Source organism: Podarcis tiliguerta, assembly GCF_965153285.1.
Source record: "Podarcis tiliguerta genome assembly, chromosome: 3".
Taxonomy (NCBI): Eukaryota; Metazoa; Chordata; class Lepidosauria; order Squamata; family Lacertidae; genus Podarcis; species Podarcis tiliguerta.
Window position 1 is genome coordinate 6437763 of NC_139536.1, and position 15520 is coordinate 6453282.

The 15520-nt window shown below is 45.1% G+C and overlaps 1 protein-coding gene, 1 long non-coding RNA gene and 1 pseudogene across 3 annotated transcripts in view; 2 read left to right on the plus strand and 1 right to left on the minus strand.

Moving 5' to 3' along the window:
- The window catches only part of BLK (BLK proto-oncogene, Src family tyrosine kinase), an 819573-nt gene that overhangs the window by 346324 nt on the left and 457729 nt on the right, over nucleotides 1-15520 (plus strand). The window lies entirely within an intron of this gene.
- LOC310673789 (small ribosomal subunit protein eS24-like) lies at nucleotides 2196-2714 on the plus strand (annotated as a pseudogene). Its single transcript has one exon. The product of its transcript is annotated as a small ribosomal subunit protein eS24-like (transcript).
- On the minus strand, nucleotides 2878-5028 carry LOC310673767. Its single transcript, XR_014509219.1, has 2 exons — nucleotides 4908-5028; nucleotides 2878-3144 (listed from the first exon to the last, which is right to left on the minus strand). It is a non-coding gene; the product is annotated as an uncharacterized lncRNA (long non-coding RNA).

The following is a 15520-nucleotide window of genomic DNA, read 5'->3' on the forward strand; positions in this document are numbered from 1 at the left end:
AGGGCATCTTCCACCCCCCTAAGTTAGCTTGCCCCCCACCCACTACCTGAACTGAAGTAAGGTGGAGCGAGCTCCCATTGCTCTGTCCCAGCTCCTGCCAACCTAGCAGTTTGAAAGCATACCAGTGCAAGTAGATAAATAGGTACCACTGTGGCAGGAAGGTGAACGGCATTTCTGTGCGCTCTGGCACTCGTCACAGTCCTCCGTGCACCAGTAGCCGTTTAGTCCTGCTGGCCACATAACAATGTGGACAAACGCTGGCTCCCTCGGTCTGAAAAGCGAGATGAGCGCCGCACCCCATAGTCGCCTTTGACTAGACTTAACTGTCCAGGGGTCCTTTACTTGACTTTGACTAAAGGGAACAATGTAAGGATATGAGAAGAGCCTGGCTGCTGGAGGAATGTGGACAGTGTTCTTCCACACACACAAGAGTCCAAAATGACCCAGGATCTCCCCCAACAACAAACAATTAGCAGCTCTACACTCCCACACTGGCAAATGCATAGGGCCACTTTTCATGGATGCTAAATGTATGGTGGTTTGTGTGAATCATGGCATGGTAGAGATGGAAGTATCCTGCATGTTAGAGCCAGAGGCATCCTAAACCGTTTGAAGGTACAGCTCTCCTTCCAGGAGGAGAAAGAGGGAGTGTGTATGCCAATCTCTGCTTTGAGAGGAGGAGGGTTGCTAGGCTGAATGGGACTTCCCTCTCCTCCCAGTTCTTTCCCTTTGCCTGTCCCTTAGCCATGGTTGGCCTACAGAGGGGGAGGTCTCCCTATTGGTGAGTGGCAGAAAAGCAGAACACAGAGAGAGGGGACACTCTTCTTCCTGTCCCTTGTCTGGAATGCATGGGCAGTTATATCTGGTGTGGTGTAGTGGCTAGAGTTCTCTTTGTCCATGGAGTTTTCTTGGCAGAGATACTGGAGTTAGAGTCAGCATCTTAAAAAGCAGAAAGCAGAGCCATCACCTTGCCAACAAAGGTCCGTATAGTTAAAGCTATGGTTTTCCCAGTAGTGATGTATGGAAGTGAGAGCTGGACCATAAAGAAGGCTGATCGCCGAAGAATTGATGCTTTTGAATTATGGTGCTGGAGGAGACGCTTGAGAGTCCCATGGACTGCAAGAAGATCAAACGCATCCATTCTGAAGGAAATCAGCCCTGAGTGCTCACTGGAATGACAGATCCTGAAGCTGAGGCTCCACTACTTTGGCCACCTCATGAGAAGAGAAGACTCCCTAGGAAAGACCCTGATGTTGGGAAAGATGGAGGGCACAAGGAGAAGGGGATGACAGAGCACGAGATGGTTGGGCAGTGTTCTCGAAGCTACCAACATGAGTCTGACCAAACTGCGGGAGGCAGTGGAAGACAGGAGTGCCTGGCATGCTCTGGTCCATGGGGTCACGAAGCGTCAGACACGACTAAACGACTAAACAATAACAAGTGATTAGAGTGTGGGACTTAGGACCTGGGAGATCAGGGTTCAAATCCCACTCAAGCCGTGAAGCTCACTGGGGCAACCTTGGACCAGCCACTGTCATGCAGCTTAGCCTAACTCACAGAGTTGTTGTGAGGGGAGGATTGGGGAGGAAGAGGAGAAGCACACACATATATGGATCTAATAATATAGAAATACATGGCAGTGGCCTGAGCACTCTGCCCTCCCATCAAATATCTCAGCCTTTTGCCCATGCATTGAAGGCTCTGCTGGGTTATTGAGGGGCAAATTTGACAATTTTAGACCCTCCCAGCTTCTCATTTTACCAGGTGTAAGATCAGTTCTCCACATTCCCACAGCAGGGTTTTTTTTTTAAGTTCTCACATTGATTCGTTTCAGGGCAAATTTCTCCCATTATAAACAATTTTGCCAATATACACTTTTTTGGGTGGTTGGTTCCTCCCAGTATAATGCCACCTTCATTCATCTATGCAGTTGCACTCACACTTTACCAAGCATGTGTGTGTTTTTTGGTACACGTTATTTGGCTGGGGAAATTGCATTGCAAAATTCAGAGAAGTGCAAATTTCAAAGGACGGCTGTGTTTTTGTTCCTTTATAGTTTTAGAAAGTACGAATTGGATAAGTTTCCTTTTAAATTCTGAATTGAAATTTTCCTCCACCCTCACTGCAGGGTCACAATATACCTAAAAAACAAACAAACCATACTAGTGTATGTCCTGACAAACAAAATGGGGACTAGAGGCCTTTTGCCGGAGACGCCGCCAAGATGAACAACACTGTCACCATCTGAACAAGGAAGTTCATGACCAATATGGTGCAGATGGTGATAGATGTTTTTCATCCTAGAAAGGCCACTGTTCCCAAAACTGAAATCCACGAAAAGTTGGCCAAAATGTACAAGACAACCCCAGATGTCATTTTCGTCTTTGGCTTCAGGACTCATTTTGGAGGTGGGAAGACAACAACCTTTGGCATGATCTACGATTCCCTCGACTATGCAAAGAAAAATGAACCAAAGCACAGACTAGCCAGGCATGGTTTGTATGAAAAGAAAAAGACTTCAAGGAAACAGGGTAAAGAACGTAAGAACAGGAAGAAGAAAGTCAGAGGAACAGCTAAAGCAAATGTTGGTGCTGGCAAGAAGTGAGCCAGCAGTGGATTTTAACAGAAATTAAATTATCCTGGTAGAAAATATATGGAGATTGTACTGTTGTGTTGCATTCCGGTCAAATAAATTCTGTGAAAACTCAAAAAAAGGGGGGGGGAACTAGAGTGTTCAACTGGGTTCTGCAAGAGCAGGGTTCAAATTTTCACTTGGCCATGAAACTCACTCTCAGCCTAACCTACCTCACAGGGTTGTTGTGAGGATGAAGTGGGGATGAGAACTATCTAATAGCACCAAAGAGAGAACTGGACTGCTTGCATATTGAATAACATTTATTGATTCATTGGAAGGGATTCTTCTTCTTAACAACGGAAGAAGGTCCTTGCAGCTGATCGGGTCTCCTCACACGCCTCTGCCTTCAAACGGAGTGCAGCACTTGTTCATTGTTTTGTTCGGACAGTTGTTGTTGTTGAACACAAGGCCCGAGGGACACCGGGACTGAACATCAAGGCAGTATCCCCGGCCTTCGTTGCAGATAACGACTTGCGCCAAATTCTTCACTACTTCCCCCTGTCTGTGCGCTGCGTACAAAGAGTTGGTGATGGAGAAGCCTTTAGGATTCGGTTATCATCAGGAAAATATACAAAACAGGGCTGCTGATTTTCTCTTTTGAATGTTTTAAAGAGTTGCTTTTATCTTTTTCCGGATAATGTTATTCTTTTATTCCCTTGGTAAACCACTTGGAGGTTCTCCCCCACATCAAGTGGTGAATAAATATTATGAAACAAACAATAAACATAGAAATAACTAGTTACAGGTAGGTAGCCGTGTTGGTCTGCCGTAGTTGAAACAAAATAAAAAATTCCTTCCAGTTGCACCTTAGAGACCAACAAAGTTTGTTATTGGTATGAGCTTTCATGTGCATGCACCCTTCTTCAGATACACTTCGCATGCACACAAAAGCTTATACCAATAACAAACTTTGTTGGTCTCTAAGGTACTGCTGGAAGGAATTTTTTTAATAGAAATAACTAAATGAAGACCCAGGACATTAAAAGTCCAGCATATTAAAAACAGCATCAATGTGCCTGGAATGTATTTATCCGCTAGTCTGATTCATAAAGTGATACATCGCTTTCCCCTTCAGCACAAGCCAAGCCCTGTCTCTGCATCCCCAGATGAAGATCCATGCCTGAGATCGGGAGCTCAGGGTTTTAAATCATGAGCAAACATTCACACTTGTGCATATGGGCGACTCATTGGATATCTCTCACTCTTACAACGTATTGTGTTAACACCACAGTTGGATGGAAGAGTTCAGAAGCGACATCTGCTCGTGACTGAAATCTTCCTGTGGATTGGCAGTCATTAGCTTTCAGGGTTGCCATATGTCCTCTTTTCCCAGGACACACCCTCTTTCTCATGGGTAGAGTCATCATAACGATCCATAGTTAAAAGTAGAAGTCGGCAAATGTGTCCTCTTTTTTTGCTCTTTAAAATATGGCAATCCTAGCAGTACCTGACTGACTCCAGCTACAAAAGCTGAGGCTGCTGAAAAGGCCAGAGACCATATTGGCAGAGCAGTGGCGTAGCGTGGGTTGTCAGCACCCGGGGCAAGGCAAGTAATTTGTGCCCCCTAACCTGTGGATTTGTGCCCCCTAACCCTACCCCCCAGATGTTGCGCCCGGTGCGGCCGGCCCCCCTGCACCCCCCACTCTACGCCACTGTGGCAGAGATTCCAGGAAGACCTGCCCTCTGCCTTACAGACCTTTTCCACCTTGCCTGGTAGGGCAGGAAACTGGACTGACTCCAGCTACAAAAGCTAAGGTTGCTGAGGTATTGTCTGGAGAGGGTTGTTGGGGGTGGTTGTTGCTGTTATTATTATTATTATAATATCTTTATTTTAGATCAAATGATTTATATGGAAATTGTTCAATTTGGTTCTGTACTTTTTGATGTTTTGTTTATTGTTTATGACTACATTAAAACATCAAATAGTATTAGAGATGCATAGAATTGTATAGCTGGGAGGGACCCCGAGGGTCAAATAAAGCAAGCCAGAAAAAATCAGATATATAGTATACATTTAAAACAATATAATTAAACTAAAATATTAACTTAAAGATTTCAAAACAAAACATTGCAAAAGAGGCCAACTGTAGAATGCACATGCAATGCAGCAAAGTTAACAAAAAAACTTAAACATTTCAAAAGTCAACATTATTGAAGGAAGTAAAATATGAAATGCACATTTAAAGCAGCATGATGAACTAGAGCACAAAACATTGTCATAAGCATAGGAAACTTACCTTAAGCATAAGAATAATCAGAACTGCTCTCTTACCTGCAATAGTACTGAAGACAAGAACAACCTGTACAGCTAGACTGAGGTAAGGAAACATCATGGCTGGAGTTTTCTCTGAGTTTTCTCTGACTGCCAGAGGAAAGAGACTCTAAGGAACAGGGAAGGCAACTTTGCATGCAGCTAGGAGGTTCCCTCTATTTATAAAGTTGCAGTGCCCACGCAATGTTGAAAGAAAACTATATGTTTCTGCATCGGAGCAGGGAATATTGCAAGCAGGTATTCCTTGCAACTGTGCCTTTCGACATTGGAATAACGAATATCTCCCTCACATCTATTTTCTCCTAAGTATATTTAATTTTGGAAGACGGGTGGTGCTGTGGGTTAAACCACAGAGCCTAGGACTTGCCGATCAGAAGGTTGGCGGTTCAAATCCCCGCGACGGGGTGAACTCCCGTTGCTTGGTCCCTGCTCCTGCCAACCTAGCAGTTCAAAAGCACGTCAAAGTGCAAGTAGATAAACAGGTACCACTCCGGCGGGAAGGTAAACGCGTTTCCGTGCACTGGTCTGGTTCGCCAGAAGTGGCTTAGTCATGCTGGCCACATGACCCTGAAACTGTACGCCGGCTCCCTCGGCCAATAAAGCGAGATGAGCGCCGCAACCCCAGAGTCAGTCACGACTGGACCTAATGGTCAGGGGTTCCTTTACCTTTATATTTAATTTATCTGGACACTTTCCTAAGTATTGCCTATGGAGAAAAACATTTCTGTGTTGTGTTCCAGGCATTGCTGCTTATTTGCACATTGATTAACAGATATAATAATAATAATAATAATAATAATAATAATAATAATAATATCTGTTAATCGATGTGCAAATAAGCAGCAACACCTGGAACAGAACACAGAAACGTTTTTTCCACAGACAATTCTTAGGAAAGTGTTGGGGAAGATGGAGGGCAAAAGGAGAAGGGGACAACAGAGGATGAAAAGGTTGGACAGTGTTCTCGAAGCTACCAGCATGAGTTTGACCAAACTGCTGGAGACAGTGGAAGACAGGAGTGCCTGGCGAGCTCTGGTCCATGGGGTCACGAAGAGTCGGACATGACTAAACGACTAAACAACAACAAGTGGTTAGAGTGTGGGACTTAGGACCTGGGAGATCAGGGTTCAAATCCCACTTAAGCCGTGAAGCTCACTAGGGGACCTCGGGCCAGCCACTGTCATGCAGCTTCTCCTAATTCACAGGGTTGTTGTGAGGGGAGGATTGGGGAGGAAGAGGAGAAGCACACATACATACGGATGTAATAATATAGAAATACATGGCAGTGGCTTGAGCACTCTGCCCTCGCATCAGATATCTCAGCCTTTCGCCCATGCATTGAAGGCTCTGCAGGATTATTGAGGGGCAAATTTGACAGTTTTAGACCCTCCCAGCTTTTCATTTTATCAGGCATAAGATCAGTTCTTCACATTCCCACATGGAAGACAGGAGTGCCTGGCGTGCTCTGGTCCATGGGGTCACGAAGAGTCAGACACAACTCAACAACTAAACAACAATGATAATAATAAATTTTATTTATACCCTGCCCTCCCCAGCTGAGACTGGGCTCAGGGCAGCTAACACCAAATATATAATACATTAAAAACACAAAATCAAACGATTAGTTTAAAATACAATTTGAATCACATTTAAAATCAAAATAAAATTAAGTGGGAACCCATGAATCATAACTGTAGGGGTAAGGAATTAAAAGTTCTCCAGGCCCGGCCACCTGTGCTGGTCCCATATGGGCCAATGGAAAGAGCCAAGGAGGCCACTTACATACAGAGTCCCATAGAAAGAAGGGGGTCAGACTGGGCTTGGACCAAAGGCTTGGTGGAACAGCTCTGTCTTGCAGGTCCTGCAGAAAGATGTCAAATCCCGCAGGGCCCTGGTCTCTTGTGACAGAGTGTTCCACCAGGCTGGGGCCAGGGCTGGTTGAGCATTTCCCGCCTTTTGCAAATGCTGCTGTCAATTTCACGATGGCTGGACAGAAAGGAAGTGAAAAGTCAGTTAGCAGCTTCATCATGATGCAGCTGGATGCAATCACTTGCAGTTGGCTTATTCACAGCATCATAGAATTGGAAGCAGTTGAAGGGACCGCGAGAGTCATCAAGTTCAACCTTCTGCAATGCAGGAATCTCAGCTAAAACATCCATGACAGATAACCATCCAACCTCTGCTTAAAAACTGGCAAGGAAGGAGAGTCCAGCACCTGCCAAGGGAGACTGATCCATTGTCGAACAGCTCTTACTGTCAGAAAGTTCTTCCTGATGTTTAGTTGGAAACCCCCTTCTTGTAACTTGAAGAGGTATTCCTCACAGGAATATACTGATGTCTCCTGCTACTATGGTGTAATAATGGTGATGTTTCACAAAGCAAATAAAACTGACCTGTGAAAACTCTACACAGGAATGCCATGAAACCTTCTGAAGATATTATATACAGTGGCACCTTGGGTTAAGAACTTAATTGGTTCTGGAGGTCCGTTCTGAACCTGAAACTGTTCTTAACCTGAGGTACCACTTTAGCTAATGGGGCCTCCCGCTGCAGTGTCAAGGGGGCAGTGGTGTAGCATGGGGAGCTCAGGGACAATGGCCCTTGGTGCAAAATTGTGAGGGGTGCGAAATTTCAACACTCAGTGCTGCCTCAATGCAACTGTGCACTTCCGTCACTGGACTTGGTTGAAAATGGATTTCTCCATGTGAACCAGGAAGTGACCTCTCCAGACAACAGAACAACTCTTCTTTTCTTATGTCTATGTCCTGGGTGATGTGGATGCCATTAGGCAGTTGAATGTGCATGTGCACTCTGTCTGTTTCTCTCTGTCGCAGCCACCCAGTTTCTCTCTGTTCTCTATGGCCCCGGGCACTTGCAACCCACACTACACCACTGCAAAGGGGGAAATGATAGAGGTGTGTAAGTGTATACTTCTGGGTTTCGCCGCTTGCATATGCGCAGAAGTGCTCTATCACACCGTGCATGTGCACAGAAGTGGCGCCTCAAGTTACGGATTTTTTTGGGGTGCGTATGGCACCCCGGAATGAATTAGATCTGTAACCAGAGGTACCACTGTGCTTCTCACAACACAGAATTAAATGGTGGAATTTGCTCCTACAAGAAGTAGTAATGGCCATCAGCTTGGGCCTTGATCCAACAGCCAGCCTTTTCTTATGAGAGATCCAGTGTGCTATAAATGTCAGCTTCGTGTAAATACCAATTCAGACATTTCAAGGCCATATATCAACATATATGTTTAAATTAAGATGGATGTATCAATGGTTGATTTTTTTTATGTGAGCTGATGGGGGGGGGAGGTAATGTTCCTCTCTTTCACTTTTTCTTTCTCTGTCTTTCTCCCTCCCCTTTTCCCCTTTCTTTGCTACAATTTGATATATGAAATAAATTATACAAAGCATCAAGTGTGAAAGGGAGTGCAGTTTCGAGGGGCACAGGCAGCAAACACAGCGCCCTCCAGATTTTGCTGGACTACAAATCCCATCATCCCCCATCATTGGCCACATTGGCAGAGGTGATGGACATTGTAGTCTAAAGATATCTGCAGGTAAGGTTGACTGATCGTGCATGAAGGATTTTGCTGGTGTAACCATCTAGCTTACTGCCTGACACAGTTCCTGAGCTGAACCTGATCTTGATGTTTGATTTGTTGCCAGGATGTTGACTTCTAGGGTCCAGAAATGGAGATGAATGAGATGAAGAAGAAAACAAGAAAAAGAGGTTAGTTTGCAACACAGAGCAAGAGTAAGAGGCTTCAGTTAAGGATGACGCCACCAAGGGACTATTATGACATGTTCTGTCATGTGCCTTGTGACACCAACTGCCCATTGCCAAAAGCTCTAAAGCAACTTCTTTTTATTAACAACAGTTAGACCACAAGGGAAACTGTCAGGCACTAGATCACTCTTTCTTCAGTGCCAAAGGACCACATTTGGAATGCTGTGTACTGTTCTGGTTAGCTCACCTCAAAAAGGATGTTGCAGAGTTGGAAACAGTTCAGAGAAGGTCATCAAAATTACCAATGTGATGGAGCAACTCCCCTATGAAGAAAAGCTGCAGCATTTCGGACCTTTTTATTTAGAGAAAAGGTGAGTAAGAGGCGAGGTGATAGAAGTTTATAAGATGATGAATGACATGTTGTTGTTGTTTAGTCATTTAGTCATGTCCAACTCTTTGGGACCCCATGGATCAGAGCACGCCAGGCACTCCTGTCTTCCACTGCCTCCTGCAGTTTGTTCAAACTCATGCTGGTAGCTTCTTACAATCCAGATTCCTATGAAACATTTTTCTTTACAGCATTGGACTTTCCTTTCGCTTCCAGGCATATCCGCAACTGAGCGTCCTTTCGGCTTTGGCCCAGCCGCTTCATCAGCTCTGGATCTACTTGTACTTGTCCTCCGCTCTTCCCCAGTAGCATGTTGGATGCCTTCCGACCTGAGGGGCTCATCTTCCAGCGCCATAACCTTTATATGCCTGTTGTCTTTGTCCATGGAGTTTTCTTGGCAGGGATACTGGAGTGGCTTGCTGGTTCCTGCTCCAGGTGGATCACATATGGTCAAAACTCTCCACTATGACCTGTTCATCTTGGGTGCCCTGCTCGGCATAGTTCATAGCTTCTCTGAGTTATTCAAGCCCCTTTGCCACGGCAAGGCAGTGATCCATGAAGGGGATGAATGACATAGAGAAAGTATTGGGCAGGGCATATTTTATACTTTCTCGATGAATGACATAGAGAAAGTATAAAACATGCCCTGTCCCACACAATTGATCACAGGACATGATGCATTAACACCATTTGAAAGTATACCTGAAGGAGCGTCTCCACCCCCATCGTTCAGCCCGGACACTGAGGTCCAGCGCTGAGGGCCTTCTGGCGGTTCCCTCATTGCGAGAAGTGAGGTTACAGGGAACCAGGCAGAGGGCCTTCTCGGTGGTGGCGCCCACCCTGTGGAACGCCCACCCTTCAGATGTGAAGAAAATAAGCAGCTATCTTATCTTTAAAAGACAGCTGAAGGCAGCCCTGTTTAGGGAAGTTTTTAATATTTAACACTGTATTGTTTTTAACACTCGATTGGGAGCCTCCCAGAGTGGCTGAGGAAACTCAGCCAGATGGGCGGAATATAAATAATAAAATCATCATCATCATTATTATTATAATGGCAATGCCTATCAATGTGAAGGAGCCCTCAAATATTTTACAGGGGTGGGCAAAGACCCCCTTGGCCCCTAGGAGTTATCTCCTTTGCTCTCTCATGATGCAAGAACTCATGGCCTACAATGAAGCTGAATGTTGGAAGATTCAGGACAGATGAAATAAATTACTTATTTACTCAGCGCATAGTTAAACTATGGAACTCACTTCTGCAGGAGGCAGGGACGGCCATCAACTTGGATGGCTTTAAAAGAGGATTAGACCAACTCACAGAGGAGACAGCTATTGCTGTTGTTTAGTCATTTAGTCGTGTCCGACTCTTCGTGACCCCATGGACCAGAGCATGCCAGGCCCTCCTGTCTTCCACTGCCTCCCGCAGTTTGGTCAAACTCATGCTGGTAGCTTTGAGAACACTGTCCAACCATCTCGTCCTCTGTCGTCCCCTGTCGTCCCCTTCTCCTTGTGCCCTCCATCTTTCCCAACATTGGGACTCTCAAGAGTCTTCTCCAGCACCAGAATTCAAAAGCATCAATTCTTCGGCGATCAGCCTTCTTTATGGTCCAGCTCTCACTTCCATACATCACTACTGGGAAAACCATAGCTTTTACTATACGGAACTTTGTTGGCAAGGTGATGTGTCTGCTTTTTAAGATGCTGTCTAGGTTTGTCATTGCTTTCCTCCCAAGCTATTGTTGGCTACAAGCTATTATGAGTATGCTCTACTGCCCCAGTTGGGAGTCAGCAATTCTTCTAAATACCAGTTGCTGGATACCACAGGAGGGAAGAGTGCACTTGTGTTCGTATCCTGCTTGCTGGTTTCCCACAGGGATCTGGTTGGCCACTGTGAGAACAGGATGCTAGACCAGATGGGCCATTGGCCTGATCCAGCAGACTCTTCTTGTGTTCTTAATCATTCTTATCTTCTTGATCATCTGGTTGCCGTTCTCCAAACCTTTCCAATATCCAGAAATGGTGAGACCTTTCTTTTGCCATCCTGGTTCCAGGTTGTCTACTTTGCTATCCATCATTAGTCTCACATCAAGCAGACCCATTTAGAATACCAATACCCATTAGCTTAAAGGTAAAGGGACCCCTGACTGTTAGGTCCAGTCGCGAACGACTCTGGGGTTGCAGCACTCATCTTGCTTTACTGGCTGAGGGAGCCGGCATACAGCTTCCGGGTCGTGGCCAGCATGACTAAGCCGCTTCTGGAGAACCAGAGCAGCGCACAGAAATGCCATTTACCTTCCTGCCAGAGTGGTACCTATTTATCTACTTGCACTTTGACGTGCTTTTGAACTGCTAGGTTGGCAGGAGCAGGGACTGAGGAATGGGAGCTCACCCCGTTACGAGGATTTGAACAGCCGACCTTCTGATCAGCAAGCCCAAGGCTCTGTGGTCTAGATCACAGCGCCACCCATGTCCCTGTATGAACATTAGGAACACCCTATACTGGCATTGTAGCTATCCAGAGAATAGAAGGGAAGAACCCGCATCCACCCATTAGCTTAGGTTCATTCAATTTAATGAGTCAGTTTGGAGTAAAACCTAATTGGCTGCAACTCATGAAATATAAAGGAAACCAGCACCTGAAACACAGAACAAGCGGCAATTATAGGATAAAGGCATATGGAAACCTCAGGAGGGATGCCCAGCTAAATAAATTGTGTGCAGTGTCTGGAGGGAGAGGGAGAGAGAATTCAGCTGCTGAAAGGGATAGGTGCAAGAAATACCCGTTTGCAATGTATCCCACTCGGGTGCAGAAACGTATAGGTTTATTTCAACATTGCATGGGCATTGCAACTCTATAAGTAGAGGGAACCTCCTAGGTTCATTCAGAGACAACTTCCCTCTGCCTTTGAACGTCTTCCCCCAGCAGTCAGAGAGATCTCAGAGGAACCCCTAGCCATGAGGCTCCTTTATCTCAGCTTTGCTGTGGTCGTTCTTGCCTTCAGTGTTGCTGCAGGTAAGTGGGCAGGTCAGGCTGGGAACTGAAAAGACAGGACTTGTGAGAACATGCATTTAAAAACTGTGTGGTTGTAATTGTGATGGATCTACAGGGGAAGGTAATCCCTGCTGGGACCAGTATCCTAAAAAAAAAAAAAAAGGAAGAATCCTGCTAAGTTGCCACCACAGGCTGACCCTGACCTGAAGACTCTTGGGCAAGGGGTAATTGGTCTTTTTTGAGCTGGGGACCACATTGACCCATGGTCAACCCTCCAAGATATTGAAGATTGCTTCCTAGAGCCAATTGGTAGCTGCTCACTTTTGCTGAACACACTCCTTTGCTGCATATTTAGCAGATTAATTGCACTGCAGGAAGCGTGCTGGGGAAACAATGAAGGAATGCAAAAATTAATTTTGCTTGGCTTGAATTACAAAAACAAAAACTCCTCTTACATTAAATCTGTAAGTATGACCCATTCACCAGGGTACTGAGAGAGGTACACACTGCTCTTTATACACCATACCCAATCGCTGACACAACTTAATTAACGCAACTTAACAGCACCTGCTATACTGCGTCACAGTGGTAAAACTAGGTCATGATATTTACTATGGCCTTTAAAGAGATACACATCTTGTGAAAGAATAATGAACCTTAATATTTAAATAAACCATTAAACACCCTTCACCTGCCGCATAGGAACTACCTTCTCTTGTATCTAAACTATTCTTGCCTCAGTTTTAGCAAGAGCTATTAAAGAAATAGCATGGGATAGTCCACACAAACATACCCATTGTTTTTCTTCCAATAACCATTCATATATAAATATATAAAATTTGTTGTTTAGTCGTCCGACTCTTCGTGACCCCATGGACCAGAGCATACCAGGCACTTCTGTCTTCCACTGCCTCCTGCAGTTTGGTCAAACTCATGCTGGTAGCTTGGAGAACACTGTCCCACCATCTCATCCTCTGTCATTCCCTTCTCCTTGTGCCCTCCATCTTTCCAACATCGGGGTCTTTTCCAGGGAGTCTTCTCTTCTCATGAGGTGGCCAAAGTATTGGAGCCTCAGATTCAGGATCTGTCCTTCCAGTAAGCACTCAGGGCTGATTTCCTTCAGAATGGATAGGTTTGATATTCTTGCGGTCTATGGGAGTCTCAAGAGTCTCCTCCAGCACCATAATTCAAAAGCATCAATTCTTCGGCGATCAGCCTTCTTTATGGTCCAGCTCTCACTTCCATACATCACTACTGGGAAAACCATAGCATATACGGACCTTTGTTGGCAAGGTGATGTCTCTGCTTTTTAAGATGTGCATTTGAATCTGAGGTCTGGGCAGTGGGAGAGAATGAGGAGAGACCAGCTCCTTTCTAAAATTTATTTATTTATTTATTTATTTATTTATTGGGGTATGTGCTGCTGTTTTGTTTGTTTGTTTGTTTTGGTAAATCTATCAAACGTAGTTTTCAAGTGCAAACCAACCTAGAAATGTTAACATTTTTATTACCATCACAGAACCCTAAAGTCTTTCTTCTCTTTCCATGTAGGTCATGCACATATGGAAGGGAGACTAAGGCCCTGCAATGGCGGTCGGGGATACTGCCTTGAGGTTCAGTTCCCGTGCCCCTCAGGCCTTCAATTCATTAACAACACCTGTCCTAACCCAACAATGTTTTCTTGCTGTACTCCTGTCCAATGAAGAACTGAGCGAGGAGCCAAAAACCTGTTGTCTTTCCCACTGCCATCATTCAGAAAAAGAATCTGTCGTCACACTCAGTTCAATAAATAAACCATTGGTTCAAGGTCACTGCAACCAGGCTGGGGTTTTCTTTGGTGCTTCCTGTTTTTGTGGGCACATTGCATGCTTTTATCAGATTTGCAGTGGGCTGTCATAGTGGTGGCGCATAATGCTTTCTGCTGGTTAAGAGGGTGGGACCCGAAACGACGGATTCAAATGACAAGGGAGGAGATTCGCATTAAACATGAGAAAGACCTTTCTTATGACAGGAGTTGATAGAATCATAGAATCTTAGAACTGGAAGGGACCCAAGGGCCATCTAGTCCAACCCCCTGCAATGCCGGAATCTCAGCTAAAGCACCCATGACAGGTGGCCATCCAACCACTGCTTCAAAACCATTAAGGGAGGAGAGTCCACAACCTTCCGAGGGAGATCATTCCACTGTCGAACAGCTCTTACTGTCATAAAGTTATTTCTGATGTTTAGCTGGAATCTCCTTTCTTGTAACTTGAAGCCATTAGTTCAAGTCCTACCCTGCAGAGCAGGAGAAAACAAGATACTACTACCACTACCACTACTACTACTACTACCATAATTTATTATTTATACCCCACCCATCTGGCTAGGTTTCCCCAGCCACTCTGGGCAGCTTCCAACAGAATATTAAAATACAATAATCTATTAAACATTAAAAGCTTCCCTAAACAGGGCTGCCTTCAGAGGTCTTCTAAAAGTCGGATAGTTGTTTTTCTCTTTGACATCTGGTGGGAGGGTGTTCCACAGGGCGGGCGCCACCACCGAGAAGGCCCTCTACCTGGTCCCTGTAACTTTGCTTCTCACAGCGAGGGAACCTCCAGAAGGCCCTCGGCACTGGACCTCAGTGTCCGGGCAGAATTGTTCTGAGATGTACCTCAGACCACTTAGAAAGCCCATGATGGAGATGAGAACTAAACTCTCGTGAGGTAGGTAAGCTGCCACAAGACACAATTCCTTGGGAAATCCTGCAAAAACCTCATTGCAAGGAATGGAAGGTCTTGGTTATTTCACTGAGATTTGCTCAGAAAATGGTCAGGACTTCCTTTCTCCTCTGCAATTGCCTGTCGTGGTATCCGGTGCCTGCTGCCTAAGATGGACAACTCACTTTAGAATCATATAATTATAGAGTTGGAAGGGACCCCAATGGTCATCTAGTCCAGCCCCCTGCAAAGCAGGAAACACAACTAAAGAATCCCGGAAGAATAAGAAATCAAGATAACATTTTATATGAAAGAATGGAAATGGTTTACTGAATATTTACAGATAAATTATAAACAGATAAAAGCATTGGCAGGATTACTGTAATAACCTGCAGTTTTATAAGAGTATAAGGAGTGCTTTTTTCTTTAAAAATGTCTAAGGCTACTCTCATTTTCCTACTCATATTGAAATACTGCCCCTCAATGAGGCCAAACTTAGATTCACAAAATATTTAGGTGTATGCATACGCCTGCGTACCCCCAGAAAAATGCACTGAGTATATATTTAAAAAGGGATGCGGGTGACGTTGTGGGTTAAACCACAGAGCCTAGAACTTGCTGATCAGAAGATCGGCGGTTCGAATCCCTGCGACGGGGTGAGCTCCGGTTGCTCGGTCCCTGCTCCTGCCAACCTAGCAGTTCAAAAGTGCAAGTAGATAAATAGGTACCGCTCCGGTGGGAAGTTAAATGGCGTTTCCATGTGCTGCTCTGGTTCACCAGAAGCGGCTTAGTCATGCTG